Source organism: Lepidochelys kempii, chromosome 27 (genome assembly GCF_965140285.1).
Source record: "Lepidochelys kempii isolate rLepKem1 chromosome 27, rLepKem1.hap1, whole genome shotgun sequence".
Lineage (NCBI taxonomy): Eukaryota > Metazoa > Chordata > Testudines > Cheloniidae > Lepidochelys > Lepidochelys kempii.
Window position 1 is genome coordinate 17051872 of NC_136406.1, and position 19553 is coordinate 17071424.

A 19553-nucleotide genomic window follows, 5' to 3' on the forward strand; every position below is an offset into this window, starting at 1 on the left:
ACTCTAATTTAAGGTTTTGCATGCTAGTGATATATTTTAACGTTTTTCTAAGGTCTCTTTCTATAAGTCTATACTATATAACTAAACTATTGTTGTATGTAAAGTCAATAAGGCTTTTAAAATGTTTAAGAAGCTTCATTTAAAATTAAATTAAAATGCAGAGCCCCCCTGACCGGTGGCCAGGATCCGGGCAGTGTGAGTGCCGCTGAAAATCCGCTCGCATGCCATAGGTTGCCTCCCCTGGCCCGGGAGCATGGAGGAAGGGGTAAAGTAGTGAGGTGATGTGAATGGGAGACACAGCTCTTGCTGGAGTCTTTTCTTGCTCGAGGGACAACGCCAAGCAAGGGTATTCGCACTCCAAACGTGCTCAGGGCTTTGAATTCTTTTGGCAATTGGAGCTGAGGTTCCGGAGCTGAAAAGCAATTGGGACGTGGCTTTTCACTGAAGAACGAGTGAGACAGGAAGGCCTTAGGGAATCACCCCACTTGAACTTCTCCACTGCTTCATGCAGGTGCATTTCACACTCCCGGGTGTAAACAGCAACACAACTTGCAGGGCAGGGGACAACAGGGTCCTGGGTCTGCAATCTGGGTGTGAGCCCGATCCTGCAAACACTTCCATGCACATGAGCCAGTCCCCCTCTTGGCCAACCTCAGGGAGCGACCCAGGGACCTCCAGAACTAAAAGCGCAAGTGGCTGGAGAGTAAGCTAAAGAACCAAGCGCTGTAGCTGGGGCTGTACCAACTCCTACGGTCCATAGGTGGTCCTGGGCAGGGACAAGTAACACACTCCCCCGTAGATCACACATGCTCAACATTGAGCATGGGTTGTCCTGCTGAAATCACAGGTGCTTAAAGTCAGGATGCACTTTTGTAAGATGGAGGCCAGAGGGAGAAGCTCAGAGCTGTCCAGAGGAGAGGGTCACATCTGCACAGCTGGGTTGGGCCAGGTGTGCAGCAAGGGTAGATCACTGGCATGCCACTGAAGTCACAGTGCACTGATGTTGACAGAGTCACGCTGACTTACAGCAGCCGAGGAGCTGGGCTCTCTGTAACATTTTTTCCCTCCAGTGGCTGGTTAAGGAAGGATCCAGGCCTGTGGCTGGTTTCAGAAATTAGATTTCCCTCCCTTCTGTCAATGATAAATAAGACAGCATTATGCTAACTCATCCCTGTGGGGCAGCCTAGTGTACTTGTGAAACCCTGGCTAAGTTATTAGGCCTCAGGAGGAAAATAAAAAATGAGTAGCACACTGGAGAGCGGAAATATTGGGCCAGATCCCCACCTGATGTCAATTGGCTTGGACTTCAGCGGCGCTCCAGCCATTTACACCGGGGAGGAGCTGGCTCGTTACCCAAACACGCCCCTTGCATGCAATTCTAAAATCACAGGCCAGACCGTGAGCTGCCTAAACTGCAATAGCTCCGTTGAAACCAACACTGATTCCCACCAGCTGAGGATCTGGCCCGTTATACAAACACTCCAGTTGCAGGTGCTTCCTAAGGAGAAAAACAAAGAGACGTTTCCGTGGGGAAGGATGGACTTATTGTTTTCAGACCCAGTTTGCAGTGAGTCAATTTGATGGATGTGTCACTCCAAGTCTCTTCAGGATGGGAGGGGCCGGCTAGGGGCAGCCCCTGCTGGACTCCGCTCCGGTGCGTCATCGGGGAAGGGGGCGGGCGGAAGCACAGCATCCTTGAAGTGTAGCAAGGAACAACATGTCTTGTTGACGGCCGCACATTAGGTGTGACGGATTTTTGACAGATCCAATTATAAAGCCAGGTCTCTGCAGAATCGCAGGGCCTGATATTTAGTGCATGAAATTTTGTTTCTGATTCTTTTTTTTTTTTTTAAGAGAGAGGCAGAAATAGAACAGAAAAAGGTAGAAACCCCCCCCTCTCCCCCGCCATCTATTTAATAGCCAGAAGGCTCCAGGCTGCTCTCTGGTAGCCTCAGGGCAGTGGGCGGGAGGATTACCACCCCTTCTTGCATTGCTGGCAGGATGTTCTGAGACACAGATTCCCTGTACAACTTCACCTCTCTGTGTCTCAGTCCCCCAGCTGGGTGATGCGAACAATAGCCCTGCCGCTCTTTGTCTTGTCGGCTTGTTGGGGGGCGGGGGGGGCAGCCTCTTCCTAGGTGTCTGTACAGCGCCCAGTGAAATGGGGCCCTGACCTTGGTGGGGGCCCAGGAGCCTCTGTTGTAATTGCCCCTCACAGACACTTCCAGCAGCTGAGGGTCTGGCCTGCTCCGTTCCTGCGGATGGCTAGTCTTGCATGGCTTGCATAGTTTGCATGGCTAGTCTTTCCCTTGTACAGAACTCCTCAAGGAAGGGATGCAGACACTCCCGAGCAGGGGAGACAAATGTACGTTTTTCCTTCTTGGGCCCTGTTTTCTGGCTGTTCTGAGAACACTAGTTCTGCAAACAGCGTAGAGCCAGCCCTGGCAGACGGGGCAGGAGACAGGCAAGACAAAGATACCACATTAGCCGGTAGAAAGCAGGTGCTTCTCCTGCCCAAAGGATGGGGGTGAGCCAGGACTAAAGCCTCCTGCAAGGTCCCTGGATTCGGCGGCGAGCTAGAGATTCTGGGGCAACTCCATTTAGATTGAAAAGTGTTGATTTTTCGTCTTTTTTTTTTTTGAATTAATGGGGTGTGAAAAGTGAGGTGATAGATGTCGTGTTACGGCTTCTCTTATGAGAGTCCCCGCTGGGAGGCCTCGCAAGGGTTTTCTCCTAACCTGTTAGGAGTGTCCAATGGTCATCACATCCCACAAAGGGAAGGGGCCGTTTGTACCGCTCTGCAGGGAAATGCCTGTGTCTGTCTGGGGGGCTTACACCCCCACGGTCTCTGTAACATCGGGGCACCTCCGATGTGAAAGCAATAGCGACAGGGACCTCGCTCACGGAGACGTCTGCAGGCTGCGCTGGTTTATGCTTCGCTCCTGGGAAGCAAAGCGTCTGTCATCCCCCCAAAAAGAAAAGGAGGACTTGTGGCACCTTAGAGACTAACCAATTTATTAGAGCATAAGCTTTCGTGAGCTACAGCTCACTTCATCAGATGCATATCGTGGAAACTGCAGCAGACTTTATATATACACAGAGAATATGAACCAATACCTCCTCCCACCCCACTGTCCTGCTGGTAATAGCTTATCTAAAGTGATCATCAGGTTGGGCCATTTCCAGCACAAATCCAGGTTTTCTCACCCTCCACCCCCCACACAAATTCATCCCCCCGCTGCTCTGACCACCAGGGCAGATTTCCGTGCACTGGCCCCGATCAGGGAAATCGCCACCCTTGCCAGTGCTGCTCCCTCTCCACTGATGCTAGCAGTGCAGGCAGGCCCCATGGAAACGAGCCGCAGGTCCAGCATTTGCCCTTGCACGCCCCCAGCCAGTGGGCGCAAGACTGTCAGCCGTGGTGCCGCAAAGAGCGCCGGTGGGCCGCCTCGACTAGGGCTCCTGCCGTCGCGAGCACGGGCGGAGCTGAACCAGGATTAACCAGGGGGTGAAAATTATTCAAAAACAGCCCGAGTGCTGCAGATGTGGACAGTGCACTGAGCTGGGACTCAGGAGACCAGGGTTCTGCCGCTGACCTGCTGTGTAACCTTGGGCAAGTCCGTTCCTGTGTCTGTGCCTCAGTTTCCCCTCCAATCCCTTGTCTATTTAGATTGTCAGGTCTCCAGGGGTGTCTGGGCAGCAGCAAGTACAATGGGGCCCCGGTCGCTGCTGGCACTGTAATATCAACAGGAAAGTGTCTGGTTTCATCCCAGCGCTCAGCACAGGGGTAGCCAGGCAGAGCCCAGGTTTAAGGCCATGGAAATTAACCGGACTGTACACCCAGCCAGCTGCACCACCCTCACGCTTCCCCCTGGAGCCGCAGGGCTGCATCTGCCAGGCTTCTTGGTGCTGCCCTGAGCTGAGCCGACCTGTGATTCTTTCCCCGGGAACAGCGGGAGAGCGCGTCTGTCCTTCCGGACATGCGGGGGAAGTGGGGGGAAGGCGTTAGAGGAGCATCAGCACTCACAGCAATGCGGGCGGGGTGCCGGCCCGAGGGAGAGCAGCGCCTGGTCCTGGGGTGGGCCAGCGAGCCCGGGCTGAGAGCACCACACCTGAGTCAGTGGGTTCGTGTGCGTGGACAGGCGGGAGGTGAAGGCAACAGCCGGGAACGAGCTGGAATTAGCTCTGCCGCCCAGACAGACCTTTCAGGCCGGTCCTTGCGCTCCCCCTCCCCAGCCACTTGGCTCCATAGCAACCCACACGGAGCACATCACGGTGCGCTCAGCCTGGCGCAGCTAAGTAGGTCACGAAATATTGACAGCGGCGAGACGCGGAGCAGAGACGCACGCTGGGGCAGCAACCGCACCAGCAGCCTTCTCGGCGCGTGTCTTCTCCCCTCTGAGCTGGGCGGGCGTTTCGCGACACGAACCCACTGCTGCCCGCTCCGTGCAATCAGGGCAATCTGGGCCCCGCTCGCTCCCTTCGGCAGCGGTCAGCGACTGCTCCAAAAAACACAGAGCAAAACCTGCTGAGGGCTCAACCCCCGGCCCCTGCAGCGGTGGGTGCCGGCTTAGGCAAGCCCCCAACCTCTCACCCTTTCCGGCGTGGCAGAGACAGGCTCCTGGCAAAGGGCAGAGCGCTGCTGTGGGGTCAATTTCAGCAGACAGGCCCGAAATCCCCGCAAGCTCTGAACACTGCTGGTCCGACCTCTCCTCCAGAGCCAGCACAGAGCACGCCGGCCGAGAGCCGACGCCAGACCAGCCTCTGCAAGAAAACTGCCGAACGGGGGCCTGGCCCACCCTGGGCTACTTCTGTGATTCTCAGCGGCCAGATTTAGGCCAGGGCCTGCAATGAGACCCAAATATTGAGATTCCTGCTGCTGGGGAAGGAGACCCCCCGCTCCATTCAGACACCACGCAGCATGCTGAACGGGCTTGTTCCAATTGCAGGCAGCCCTGGTCGCATCCTGGAACAGCCCCTCTCAGCCTCTCTCTCACAGAGCCAGGCACCAAAGTCAGACAGGACCAGCCGGTAATGAAAGCAGCTGTTTGGCCCGCATGTAGGAATGTGTACATATCTGGATCAGACCAAAGGTCCATCTAGCCCAGTGTCCTGTCCGCCGAAAGTGCCCAATGCCAGGTGACCCAGAGGGAATGAACAGAACAGGGAATCATCAAGTGATCCATCCTCTGTCACCCGTTCCCGGCTTCTGGCAAACAGAGGTTAGGGACACCATCCCTGCTCATCCTGGCTAGTAGCCATTGATGGACCTAGCCTCCCTGAATTTATCTAGTTCCTTTTTGAACCCTGTTATGGTCCTAGCCTTCACAACATCCTCTGGCAAGGAGTTCCACAGGTTGACTGTGTGTTGTGTGAAGAGTCACCCCTCCCCAAACCACTGCCAGGAAGGCACCGGAGCAGGAGCTGTCGCTCTGTTTGTGGCTGAGAATCGAGGGAGGCTGGGGGAAGGCTGGCGGGGAACCCCACGGAGTTTTCTTCCTTCCCCCAGAGGGAGGAAGGGAAGGACTTGGCCCTACTTGCCGGGCTCTGTCTACTGTGCTGCTCCGCCCAGAGGTGCAAGACAGCATAGGCCGGAGCCGACAGCAGCTAGCATTAGGCCTCTCATTGCCACGGGCAGGCCACCAGGAGCAACGTTGCTTTTGAAGACCGGTGGAGTAAGTAAGCGTGTGATTCCCAAGGGCCAAGACAGTTGTTACCCCAATGCAGGGAGAGGGGAGCACGAGCCCCCAGCACCAGCACCCTCGGAGCTGGCATTTCCCAATTCCAGCCACGGCCGCCTCTCTAGAAGAGCAGCATTTGGTCAAGCCGGAGCTCCTGGGCTCGGTGCCGGAAGCTCTGATGAAGTTCTCTGGCTTGTGCTATGTGGGAGCAGCCCGGCCCCACCCCCCAAACATTCAGAAACCAGGAGCCTGGCCCCCCGAAAATCTGGAGATTGGCTTAACAATAAGAACAGTTTGGAGGCTTTCTGAGCCTTCCGGCTGTGTTCATTTCACATTGCTTCTGCAATCGTCAGTATTAGAAACGCTTTTCAAACGAAAGCCGAGATTTCATCCTGTCTTGACCAGCTACCATGAGACACGAGATAAAAGCAGGGGAGTTGACACTGCTGCCCAAGGGAGGGCAGACTAAATCCACATACTGGTCCCTTCTGGCTTGGAAACCTCGGCGCCCCTGGGAAGACAGGTTCCTTTCCGCACCTGTAAGCAGTTTAGACTCGCTGCTGCCTCTGGTGCAAGCAGCAAAGCACCTGCCTGCAAAAACTACCAGGTGCTTCCTTTTCGGAGTCTTTCATCATCGAACAAGGCCAAACACCACCGCTTCTGCTCTGTGAGCGCTTGACACAGGGAGGCTGCCGCAGCTGGGCCAGCACCTTGAAGAAGAGCAGTGGGGCCAGGGAAAATAGAAGGGGCAGGCATTCGATCTCCGCGAGAGGATGGAAGACCATTTGTTTGGGAAGGCTGGTGCATTACAGGGCGATTATTTCCCCACAAACGACCTGCCCAGTTGCATCTTCAGGCCTGCGAGCTGATCCAGCACTTCCTGCCCTTGCAGCGTAGCTTGCCAGGGAAAGGGTTTGCACCCCGGCAGTTAAAGTCAGCAAACCTCCCCGACGGGATGGCTGGGTCCTGTGCGGGCGCATTAAAGAGAGACCGCGGTGACTCCTGCAGGGCACGTGCCCCTGTGCCACACAGACAGTGCTCCCATGCGCCGTGTGGTGTCCATGTCTATGTCCACAGGCTGATGTTTTTCCCACCTGGTCAGGCCAGCCCGTGGCAATTATATTTCCTCCTCCCCTTGAGGGGTGGCGGGGGATGTCAATCCCCTTGTTCGATCCGCGGCAATCTGACGTGCTCCCACGTGGGATTAACGCCCCACAGGGACTCGCTCGACGTGCCGCAGTTGGGGAGTCGGGGGGGGCTGCCGAGCGGAGAAGGGTTAGGATGTTCCCGGCTGCTTTTCGCACCATTGTCAGAGTGTAGGGCCCTGCGTGCCAGCCACTCTGGCTCCTGCCCGCTCACAGCGGAGGCAGGCTGCATGGGGGGTACACGCCCGCCAAAGGAAGGGGTTGTGTTTTGGAAGACAAGGAGGCTGCTCCAGCAAGCCCAGGTTTTCACTAGGCCGGAGTTCACCCTACAGAAGCAGGTGCCCAGCCATGCCCTTGGGACGAGTTAACCAGTGGGCAGAGGTGCCCACACACCGCGGCTCACACACTGAGCACCGACCCTGGCAGGCACGTCCCCCCGTCAGGAAACTTAACTCAAACCCTGGGCAATGGGTGCATGAACCCAGCAGAGGTTCCCAGCCCTGCAGTCCCATCAGCAGCCAGAGCATCCTCTCAGAGGATGCTTTATAAACCTGATCAGACACAGACCCCGCTGCATCAAAGGCAGCCGGTGCCTCCCACCGACCCTAGCCTCTGCTGCAGCCTTTGCTTCTAGTGGCAGAGGGAGAGGGGGGAGTAACTGAGCCCAATGCCGTCAGCCTGCTGTGTAATGCCAGCAGCCAGGGGCGTGGCAAGCCAACGTCCCCGAGATCCGACCGGAGGGAAGAGGGAAATTCCAGCTATTTCTGGAATCTCAGAACTTTCCATTCCCATCTCACCCCAGCAAGTGGACTTTTTACCCCTGCGCTGCACTCAAGCCATCAACGAAGGGGGGAGATGAACGCCTAGATGGGCGCACAGAACCACTCAGCGTGTAGGTGGCGGCAGGGCCAGAATGCATGTGGACAGCTTGCGTGGAGTGCACACGTCTAGGCATGGGGTGAGGTGGAGGGGACCCCTTTTGGCAGTGAGGTTAGAAGGCAGGACTGCAACACTGGCGTCCTGAGCACTACTCCTGGGCCTGCCACTACATTCCAGTTAGACTTTGGGCAAGACCCCGTGCCTCAGTTTCCCCTCATGTAAATGGAGGATAACGGTCTAGTCCATCTTACTGCAGCTGAATGGTGGGGAGCGCTGAGCCCCGTTCATGAAAGGTTCTGTGCTCTGGGAACACAAGAGGATTCTCGCTCTTCACTGTCACGACTCGGGGGCTGGCGCTTCCCAGTCACAAACTGAGCCAAAGGGCCCAGCTCCTTCAGAAACAAAGGGAAAGGGATGGCAGGGCAAGGCAAGCACCACGGCTCCCTGACGGATTAATGATGAAGCCAGAGGGAGCCAGCCAGGCGCTGATGTGCTGACTGGAGCTGCAGGCAGATGCTGGGTGGGCAACTGACAGCAAAGGTGGTGAGAAAGGCTGGAGGGCTGTCCCAGGTCCTGGAAGGGGCCAGACCACTCAACCTGCTAGGCTGGAGCTGTAGGGAGGCTGTTTTACCAGGGCTAGGGACAGGCACTGCCTGGAACGCCTCCCACTGACTGGCCATCTCGGCTTTCTGCAGCAGGCATTTCCCACTCTCCAAGTCCCGATTAGCTGCAGCCCTGCTGGACCTGTGAAATGCACCGAGGTCATACCCCAGAGCGGCATGGCTGCTTCTCCCCAGGGCACCTGCTGCACGTGCTGACTCAGGATAACTGATACAGAACTAGCTCTGGCATCAAGCGCCCCGTTTTCTCCTGCCCATGTGGCAAGTGCCCATGGTCTGCTGGCTGTTACACTTTTAGGAGCCTGGTTCTTATGTGACCTTAGTTAAATCACTTACCTACCCTGTGCCTCCGTTCTCCACCTGTAAGAAGTGGGGCTAATACACCCTGGCCTCCCAGGGGTGTGTAGATAAAAGCTATTGATGATCCGTAACAGCGATGAGAGCTGGATAAGCCCAGACCTCCACAGGACAAAGGTCTCTCTCACGAGCTACCTCCAGTCTCCCACGTGGCGCATGCCACTTTCAGTCATTCCATATTCCCTGCAAGGGAGGGCAATGGGCTCGGGGTCGGGCATCAGGTCTTAGGAAAGGACGGCAGAGCCAAGGAGCCCTGCCGTTAGCCAGGGAGTGATGCAAACCCATCCCATGCCACACACAGAGCAGTGAGGTTCCGGGGCAGAGGTCCTCCATCCCAAAGTGTTTTTTAAAATCTTGCTAACCGGCTTTTCCCATGGGTCCTGGCGAGAGAGATCTCGGGAAAGGTTAATGGCTTCCGCACAGATTAAGGACCTAAGCAGCTTTGGGATTTAGGAAGATCATGCTAGTAACTTGGGGTACGACGTCACCACCAGCCAGGGTGAGAAGTGAAGGGATCTGGAGCCTGCTTAGACGCAGGAGCTGGTGTCAGCCAATCCTCCGCTCACCTCGCTCTGCTACCTACACGAGTAGACAGTCCAAGAGGACCAGGAGAAACCACCAGGCTAGTTCACCTGCTGGAGGAAGGACTGAGCTGCAGGACTCCGAGCTGGAGGGAGAGATGACAGCCAGGTGCGAAAGCCAGGTTTGCATTCTGGAGAAAGGCAAAGGCGCTTTCAGGTCCTTCCAGCAAGCTCCGTGGAGGGGCAGGATGGCCTAGTGGGAAGGACACCAATGTGGGGCTGGGAGACCAGGGTGTTCCCAGCTCTGCCTCAGACCTGCAGTGATCTTGGGCAAGGCCCCTGCCTGCCTCTCTGTGCCTCTGTCTCCCCTTTTGTCCACCTGAGTCTCTGGCGCAGGGCCCATGTCTCCATCTGTGCTGTGCAGCTCCCAGGACCCAGGGCCCTGATCTCAGCTGGGGGCTCCAGGTGCCGCCTTAACTAAAACAAGATAACCTGTTTCCTGCAAGCGTAAAGGTGAATCACACGCTGCCCGAAGGCCGTGAAAACCGAGCCTGCCACGAAGTGAGTTACGCTGCTGGGCGACAATGAAGTTACAGCTGAGACTGCGATGCCCTCCTAACGGAGATTAGCTTGTGAAACGGGAGCTATGCCCGGCTGTCTAATTCTTCTCAAATGTTTCTTTGATAAATCCCCCCCAGCTTTAGGAAAGTCCTTGGCTCCTACTGCTGCTGGGCAAGACCTTCCTCAGAGCTGATGGGATGCTGGCTTGGAGGCCCCATCACTTTTATACACAAAGCACAGGACACCCTCCCACCCCCACCTCAAATTCAGGCAAGAGAAGAGGAACATGTGAGAATAATTGACCTGGGGACATGGTGGGCTCTCCAGCACCTGCATTCTTTAAATCAAGACTGGACAGCTCTTTCTAGGAGCATGCCCTGGCTCAGTCAGAAGCTATGGCTTGAAGGAACCACTGAGTGAAGTTCCCTGGTCTGTATTGACTGATCATAATGGTTCCTTCTGGCCTTGCTCTATGAATCTACACCTTTGAACAAGAACCCCAAAATCTAGCAGCGTTTGGGAAACGTAAATGGAAACATTTTGGCCAGCTGGGCAAAAGTTCTTGGTTTCACCAAAAACGTTCCAATAATTGGCTGAAAAATGTTCAAGTTTTTGCCCGTTGAAAAAAATTGAGTTTTTCGAATAAAAAACCCCCAAACAATTTAATGAAAAATTTTGCTGACATTTTTCACAGGAAAGAAAATTTCCTGACCAACTCTACACTGGACACAGGCCAAACATACTCCTGCTTGGAAATGCTTTGAGATCAGCCACCGGAAGGCACTGGAGAAAAGGCCAAACATTAATAGTCACCCACCAGTAATGGGAGGCTTCGCTTCCCGACGCTCGCTATGATAAAGATACAACAGATCAGTCCGTCCAGCTGGTACCACCACCTAAATTCACTTAATATTCTAGAGAGAAAACCCAACTCAGCCCTGACACTGTGAAACATGCGCCTCTCCGAGGGCCGGTGACAGGGCCAGGCCGCAGCCCTCAGGGATTACTAGCAGTAGTTGCAAACGCAGGGAAAGCTAACCTATCCCATTTGCACCTCGGATTGTGACTGATCCCACGGTGCAGAGAAAGGATAGCACCGAGGGAGGCGGATCTGGCTTTGGAAAGGGGAGGGGAAGGAATAGAGGCTCCCAAGCGGATGATGCCGGGGTTATCATCCTCCCGATGGCCGGATTTCTCTCTCAAATGAAGTTGCTGAAGATAGATTTAAGCTGCACATCGATTTTCTTTCTGTGCGCGCTATCAAAGCTACTGACAGCAGTAGACAAGCTGAGAAAGATGCAGCACCCCAGAGCCATGGGGGGTTCTCCTCCTAGGGCTGCGGCTGGCCAGAGACACATAGCACAGCTGGACTATTAACAGGGCAAGACGTGGGCAGGACAGCCTGGAGAAGGGGGCTCCCGCTCAGCCCAGGGAAGCACCAAGGGCTTGAATGGAGAGTTGGGTTCCCTCTACCCGTGAGGCTGGCTCCACGTCCGCACTTACTGCCCAGAAGGTCTGAGGGACATCTCAGCTCATCCTTGTTGGGGGGAGGGTCTAGAATATGGTTGGGGGTGGGGGGGGAACCAAACAAGTCCCAGTTTTGCTCTGTGGCGAGTCAGTGCCAGAACTGAAGCTCCCCCTAAATTGGGAAACTTTAGCTCTGAGCCCAGCCTCATGCCTGGGAATGAACTCCCTTCTGTGCCCCCAGCTCCCCCCCCAGCCTGCGCCCTGATGCCTCCTGCCCTCTCCTCGGCTGCCCTCGCATGGGCCCAGCTGTCCCACCTTGGCTCCTGGGTCCCATCAGTGGCTCAGTTTTTCTAGCTGACAAACTTCTTCTCTGCACCCCTCTCCTGCCCCTCACCCCGCCCGCTGCCCAACCTCTCCTGGCACCAGCACCCTGGCTCCGAGAGCTGCTTGTACTCCCATGTCTGAGCAGCAGCTCTCACCACCCCCTGGGACAGCCGCTCTCAGCCTGGGGGGCACGGGCGCAGCGTTCTACGCAATCGGAGTAAGACCCGTGATCCCGGCCCTTCTGAACAGGAAGGAAGCATGCAGAGCGCGGCCAGCTCCCCAACGAAGTTCCATTAGATCATCTAGCCTGGCCTCCCGCATTACACAAAAGCCAGCCAGAGATTTTCACCTGCTTCCCCCTGTCCTGAGCCCAGTAACTTGTGTTGGGCTAATGTGTCATCCAGAACGGCAGCCAGTCTGGCTCTGAGGACACCAAGGAATGGAGAATCCCCCACTGCCCTTGGGAGCCTCTTCCAATGGGTCACTGGGAAAAAACTGCCTAATTTCTAACTGGAATTTGTCTGGCTTCAGCTTCCAGCCTGGGTGCCTGTCCTGCCTTTCCCTGCGAGGTCAGAGAGCCCGTTAGTACCTGCTATTTTCTCCCTAGGAAGGTAGAAACAAGCTGTGATCACATCTCGGGCTTCTTGTTGGTGAACTCAATCTGTCAGTCTCTCTAAGCCTGTATTCAAAATAGAGCGTGAAGGAAGGGCCAATCCAAGACGCTCCCGAGGAGAATGGAGCAGATTTTAAACCCCCGGGGTCGGAAAGGTGAAACTGCCACTTTCTGAGGGGCTCATGGATGCCACAATGAGAGAATGTGTTTCCCCCCGCGTTAGGGGATGGGCTCCCACCTGGAGACAGCGGGTGGCATGCACCTCAGTGGCACGTCTGCCAGCAGAAGCTGCAGCCTGGGCTCACCGGGTCGGTTGGGCCCCGACGCTTCGCCCTCACTGACCTCGCTGCAGGAGTGAACAGAGCTGGGTCTGGGCACCCATAAAACAACCTCCTGGTTCGCATCCCCATCGGCGGTCCCAGCTGAAAGGCTGAATGGATCCTGGAGACAATTCCACCCCCGCTGCAGCCCATTCGCGATCATTGCCCATCGCCATAAAACTTCCTGTCATGAATGAAAAGCCATTGTTCCTCCACCAGGGATGAAACTGCCGAGTTTCCTCTGTAGTCAGGACCCCTGTGGTGATAAGTTTCCATCCATCCAGCTAGTGTTACAGTCACGTGACAGCAAGTCTGACCCGAGACCCCACCAACGCCAGGGAATTGAAAGGAAAGGGTTAAATGATGGTTTGAATCGACCCTGCTGCCTCAAGAGGCCATTCATCAATGAAAGGGGGGCCTGGGACAATGGGCTCAGCCTGGAAGCCCCACCTGCCTCCTGGGACTTTGCATCAGACCCTTCCCGCTGGAGGAACTGCAGACAATGGGTCTGAACCACAAGGATGGGAGCGGGGTCTGCACCATGCAGTCATTATGGATCTCTCAGCTCCCGCCCATTCACCACTGCACAGACCGTCTCCTCCCGCCCGTTCACCACTGCACAGACCGTCTCCTCCCGCCCGTTCACCACTGCACAGACCGTCTCCTCCCGCCCATGGCCATGTGTCAGCTGCGCTGGAGCTGGCCTGGCAGTTTCCATGGGAAGCACCAGGAGCAGAGCACTGGTGTATTTTCATTGTCTTTACTGCAGAAAAAGCCACAGACCGGGGACCCTCTGCCATAAGGGACCAGGGCCGGGACCAGCTCAGGTGTCCCTGTGGCAGGGATTGTCATTGCGCTGTGTTCCTACAGCACCGAGCAGGGCACACAGATGATTCCTCCACCAGGGCTGGGACAGCGAATGCTCCGTGGTAGGTTTTAGGCTGTTAGCCAGCATTTCACACACGCTCCCCATGAGCCAGACGCTGTGTTACTTGGTTGTTAAATCCTCCGCCCGCCTTGACTTTGAGCCAGTGCCTCTCGCTGCCCCACACACGCGGCTGGGTTAAAGACTTGAGCAGCAGCGCCCCCCGCTTCTCGGTCACGCCGCTCTTTGAAGGGCTGCTGTCGAGCCTCCATTCAAGATCATCTTATCAGCGGTGCCACAGATGGGATCGATACTGGAATGACCTGAACAGCTGAGCAGCACGGCTGCTCCGCGGGAGACGGGAATCGCTGCTCTGTACCGCGGTCACGGGGCTCTCTAACAAAATGTTTGGAGTCACCTGCCCTTGACCTCCCTAGCTTTCATTGAACAGCCCACCTGTATGCAATGCTGTGAGTCCATCGCCCCCAGTCCCCTCTCCCACTCCTACCTCTGTCTGCGTCAGCTCCCCGCCATCTCCTCTCACTCGCCCCTTCGGGCCGTCATTCCCACTTCACCTAGAACAGGCTCCCTGTTCCCAGGCACCCAGCACCATCCCCTCCTACACCCCTCTCCTCACCGCATCCCTGCACCCACTGGCGTCGGACGCACCACCTTACGTGTCTCCACTGTGTTAGACTCCTTGGGGCAGAGACCTTGGGCTTTCAAATGCCACGTACGCTCCGCAAACCAATAGCACTCAGCAAGGCGAACCCAGCTTCTTGCATTTGCACAGCCAGTTCATGCATCGTCCCAACTATTTGCTGTTCCCCTCCCGAAATGGACAAAGCAGAAAACCTGCCATGATTCCCCAGTCAGGGCATCTGAGCTAGATCAGGTACCACCATCTGACCTGATGAGCAGCCGCTCAAAATCCTCACCCCACAAGCCAGCTATTTCCAAAGGTACAACATCCCCCCACAAGCAGGGCATCTGCCCGTCACCTGAGCCGCCTTTCTCCCAGAGAGCAAGAGAGAGCTCCGTGTACTGTGCTAAGAACAAAGCTCTGCACAGGCCAGTGGTCTCTAGCAGCAAGCGCCCGGGAGGCCTGCTTTACGGACATGGTGCTTAGACACTGCACAGAAGCTGCTTGCCCCAGCCAGCTCTTCCCAACCGGCATCAATCACAGCAGTATCCCTCCAATCACACTGACAACTGCTCCCTTCCTACAGGGCTAATTAGCCAGGTTCCCCCCTGCGCGGTCCAGAGATGGAGGGGAACACGGGAATGGCATGAGCCTCATGTCCAGGCCTGGGCCAAGCCAGCTCAGGAAGACGTTTGATGGGCTTGGATCAGATTCAGAGGATGAGCCCGGGGACGGCAGCACTGAGGAAAGTGACAGATGTCACCCACCTGCCTCCTAATGGGTTGAAGGGGTTGGAGGGTTTGAACTTGGCTTAGCAGCCACTTAAAATAGCAGAACGCACCCGGGAGTGCTGGCAGCAAGAGGCGAGGCCCTGGTGGGGGTGGAAAGGGGGGATGCTGACGTGACCAAGAGCAAGGGATATTTGTACTTACCACTCAGCACCTGCCTGCTGCCGCAGGAGCCCCTCCCACCCCCCATTCCCCAGCATCTGACGCGGGCTGCACATTACAAAAGCCAGGGAAGGGTGCTAAGGCATCGGATGAGTCGGACACAGGTGCCACGAGCCATGCTGGCCGCAGCAACAAGCAGATTTCACGCTCCGTAGCCAGTCGGGGGAAGGGCTGTACAGCCACAGATTGCAGTTTGGCATCCAACTCCCAACCAAGACCCTGTGAGCCGGTGCGTGCTGCGTGGGCATCGTGAAATCCTTCCGCCCCACGTGGCCCGACTGCAAAGCTCTGCGCCGGGAGGGGCCTGTGCCATGGGAAGGTCCTTGGAAACTGACCTGATCCTGGCAAAAAGTCATCTCATGCTTTTGCACCCAAATACCAGCTTCTGAGAGATCACCAAAGCCAGCAGCTCGCATGGGCTGTTTGCTCTGCAGCACTAGGTCACCACTCAGGCACTGAAATCGCCACTGAGCGTCGGGGCTCTCTGCCGGGCCAGCCAACCAAGGCTGCATTCACTGGGTTCCCAGGCTCTTCCTTCACCCACGTCCTCCCACTGCTTTACCACCCGGTCACCAACTGCGCCACTCAGCTTGGTGTGGGGGCCGAGAGCAATTCTCTGTCCACGTACCTGATCATATGTGCTCCGTACAGAGGTTCTCACCTGCCCCTGCTGTCAGCTCTGCTCCCATAGGGTCTGTCCCATCCTCTTCCTGGGCCCCTGCTGAGCACCCAGGTGGCACAGACAGGACCTTCCATAACCCATATGCTGCAGGGAAACAAAGACAAGAGTATCAGCTGGGAGAGGGCCAGGGTGCTCTCACTCCATCTGCCAGGAGCTGCTGCCATAAGGAGGTTCTCCCTCCAGCTGGGGCGTAACTGGCTCGCTTGTCTGCTCAGCCCCCGACCACACTGGCTATGGACCCTGCACTGCCAGCCAGGGCAGTGGCTTTAGTGACCATATTAACACTTAGCTCCTGCTTTAGCTTTCAGTCTCTGCAAGCATTACAGAGACATGGGCAGGGCTGGTCTGCCAATTTTACAGATGGGCAAGTTCCTTCCCAGGCCACATTGCCTAAGGTCATACAGGGAGTCAGCAGCAGAACCAGGACTGAACCCAGGAGTCCTGACTCCCTATTCACCAGGTCTCCCTGCAGCCTAGCTGTAAACCAGCAGCAAGTAGAGCTTTGCCTCAGAGACCAGTGGGTTTTACAACAGGGCGTCCAAGCTATGCCCTGGCGTTGTGTGTTCCTGGCAAGCCACTAACCTTTGGTGGCCACGAGCTCATGACACTGCTAGCCGAGAGGCCCCCCCACCCTTACCCCAGTATTTTGGGGTCCCGGGAGCCCGACAGACTCTGCAAAGCTGTCACGGCACAAAGCAGGGGAGGAGCTGGGTCTGAGAGAGCGAGACCTGCAGGCACATGGAGCAGGATGGTAGCTGGGGAGGAGGAAATACTCCTTCTGCTCACCCTCTGGGGTTGTGCTTTGAGCTGCCTAGAAAGCAACCAGTGTAAACGTCTGCTCCATGGTGCCAGGAACAAAGAGCTCTCAGCCCGCACTTCTCCACCACAGAACTCAAAGCGCTTTGAGGTCAGCAGCTTTATCCCTGTTTTACAGGAGGAAACTGAGGCACGGAGGGGGGAAGGGACTTGCCCAAGGTCACCTAGCAGGCCAGTGAGAGAGCCAGGAACTAGAACCCCAGGCTCCTGAGTGCGAGTCCAATGCTGTAGCCATTAGGCCATGCTGCCTCCGTCCAGTAATGGGCCTTGCTCTATACCAGTGCAAGGAGAACAGCCATGGAGGCCATGTTTCTGAGCTGCACGGGGGCCACGGCCAGAGAGCTCTAGACTCCACCGGCAGGGCAGCCTGCTGGGTATGAAGGGCAGAAGCCCCTGAATGGGGAGACCCCAGGGGTGCAGAGGGCGAGGCGAGGGGGGAACCCACCCTGGAGCGCATGGGGTGGGAACTAGAGCGTAAATCACTCACCCGCGGGAACAGGCTCCGGCCGAGCGACCCCCTGCAGCCTCTGTCGCTCCCCTAGCGCTCGGGGCTGGGCTCAGCGGGCCCCATGCTGCTCACCAGCCCTGGGAGCAAGGCAGAGGCTAGAAACACCCCCCCCCCCTCAAACCAACCCACCGGGTGAGGCCAGGGCCCCTGGGGCTGTAACAAGGCTGGCGGGCAACAGAGAAAATCACAAGGGACCCCGGGAGCTGAGCCCCCCACCACTCCCCACACGTCAGCGTTTGCAAGGGGCCCAGGAGTGCTTGCTCAGCCTGGGGGGAGCCGAAAGCCCGCCCCCCACGCAGCTCTCACGGCTGTCCCCCGGCAGGCGTCCCCGACCCCCCGATACGGGGCAGTCACAGCCCCAGAGGGCCATGGCGTTTACCTCAGCTGCTGGAGCTTATTCTTTTGGCCCTGGAGGTCCCCGCTGGCTCCCAGCACAGCGGCCAAGAGGGCCACTGCTTGGCCATCGGGATCCACGCACTGGGAGTCCACGGCGAACACCAAACCCGCCAGCCAGCCGGAGCTGGCTGCAGGCCCCAGGGCCCATCTGAGGGAGCCAGGGAGGGCAGCCGGGGCCGCCAGGGGCTGCGAGGAGGCTGGGCGGCGTGGCCCGGGGCTGAGGGATGCTGGGAGCGGCCCCAGGAGGATGTTTACACAGCAGACACTGGATTAAGTGGGGCCTCGTCTGCCCCACCGCTGGCCGAGCTGGGACCAGAGCCCCACACGGCCGCCTCTGTTCATTCACTTTGCTGCTTGCCTCTGAGAGCCAAGCTCAGGCTCGCAGCCGGCCTTAGGGCCCAGCAGTAACAGGCCCTTCCCTTCACAGCCCCCCCCCCAAGGGACAGAGCCCCCCTACTGCTGCACAGCGCCCCCACGGCCGCTCAGAGCCCTGAGAGAGGGGCTGAGCTCAGTCACCAGGCCTGGGCTCCCCTCTAGTGACGCTGTGAGGAAATGCAGGTCCAGGCTGCCAGGGCCTGGCTACCCAAGGGGTTTGTGCACCAGGCCAACCTCCTATATAGCTAGGCCAGACTGGGGCGATTTACTTGAGGGCTTGTCTACACATGAACCTTAATCCAGAATAAAGGAGGGTGTGGATGTAAAGCAGATTAACTCTTCTTGGTTAATGCCACATGTGGACACGTTTGTTCAGGAATAAGAGTGCCTTATTCCAAATTAACTTAATCCACTATAAATTTAAGACACTAATTCAGAACAAGGCACTGTTATTCCAGAATAAAAACATCCACATAGGGAGTTAATCGGGGTAATTAAGACACTTTACATTCACACCCTCCCTTATTCCACATTAACTTCCCTATGCAGACAAACAGTTATTTCAAATGAGCTTAATCCACGTCTGAAGTGGATTCATTTTTGGAACGACACGTTTATTGCAGCGTAAGAGCATTCACACAGAGAGTAATTTAGGAGCAGTTCATCTGGACTAACTCCCTTTGTAGCCAAGCCCTTAGTTTTCAGGCCAACATAAAGCCTGTTTTACTCCCCTTAGTGCACCCATGCAAAGATCCCCCCTAGAGCCAGGCCTGACGCGCCAGCCCTCCAGAGATCACTGCATCGGGACAGCACCTTCTCTCACACAGCGTGCTACCAGGACCGGCTCTGGGTCCCCTTTGTTTTTTGCTTGCTTGGGCAGTTGCGCTCTCAGAACTTGGGGTGGCAAATTTTTTGCTTGGGGCCTGCCTCGCCCTGGAGACGTTATAAAGAACCAGCCAGCCACTGTGTCTTTGCTGTTGCGGCAGGCTGAGTGTGGGTCTGTCCCCCCCTAACCTGAGCCTGCAGGGGTTATAAAACAACCGTACTTTATACGGAGACGGTGCAACTGGCTGAGGGATGTTAACATAGAATCGTAGGACTGGAAGGGACCGCGGGAGGTCATCTAGCCCAGGCCCCTCTCGCTGAAACGCAAGTGGGAGAATGTACAAGCTGAGGGGTAGCATTAAGCTAGGCCTGGCACTCGGCTCAAGGCTGGGAGTTCAAAGTTTGCCAGCATCAGAGGCAGGAGGAGTAAGTGACCCGGGGTGATGAGGTGCAACGCGAAGAGCTGTGGCATAAACAAGTTACCACAAATCATGAAATCTGAATGGCATTTTTTGGGGGGTCGGGCGTTTAGTAATGCCCCTTGCTGTTAGTGCATTGAAAATGTTAATGAATGTCTTGACACAAATAGCTCTATCACTAATTAGAACATTAATTATGGTTACCTAGGAGGCCGCATATGGACAAGAGGTGGAGATTTAATTATCGATGGCCAGGGATGTTAATATGTAAACAAAGGGGTACAAAAACTGATGTAGGGATATTTACCAGTGGGGCATCAGAAGGACATAGGCAATTTATGGTGCCCTCCACTGCCTGTCTCTTCTGTCTCTATTTTCATTGCTCCATGAAGTTGTAAGTACGTCAACTTTGTGGACAGCTTTATACTTTGTGTCCATTTATTGCCCAGTGTTTACCGTTTGCTTTGGCTTTTGATTAGAACTTTTGGGCCTCCGTGTGTCGCTAACCCATCTCAAACTCAGCCCGAATACATTTTTCTCAGGTCGCCATTTGAGTCCCGAACCTGTTGTCTGTGATCAGTTTGAT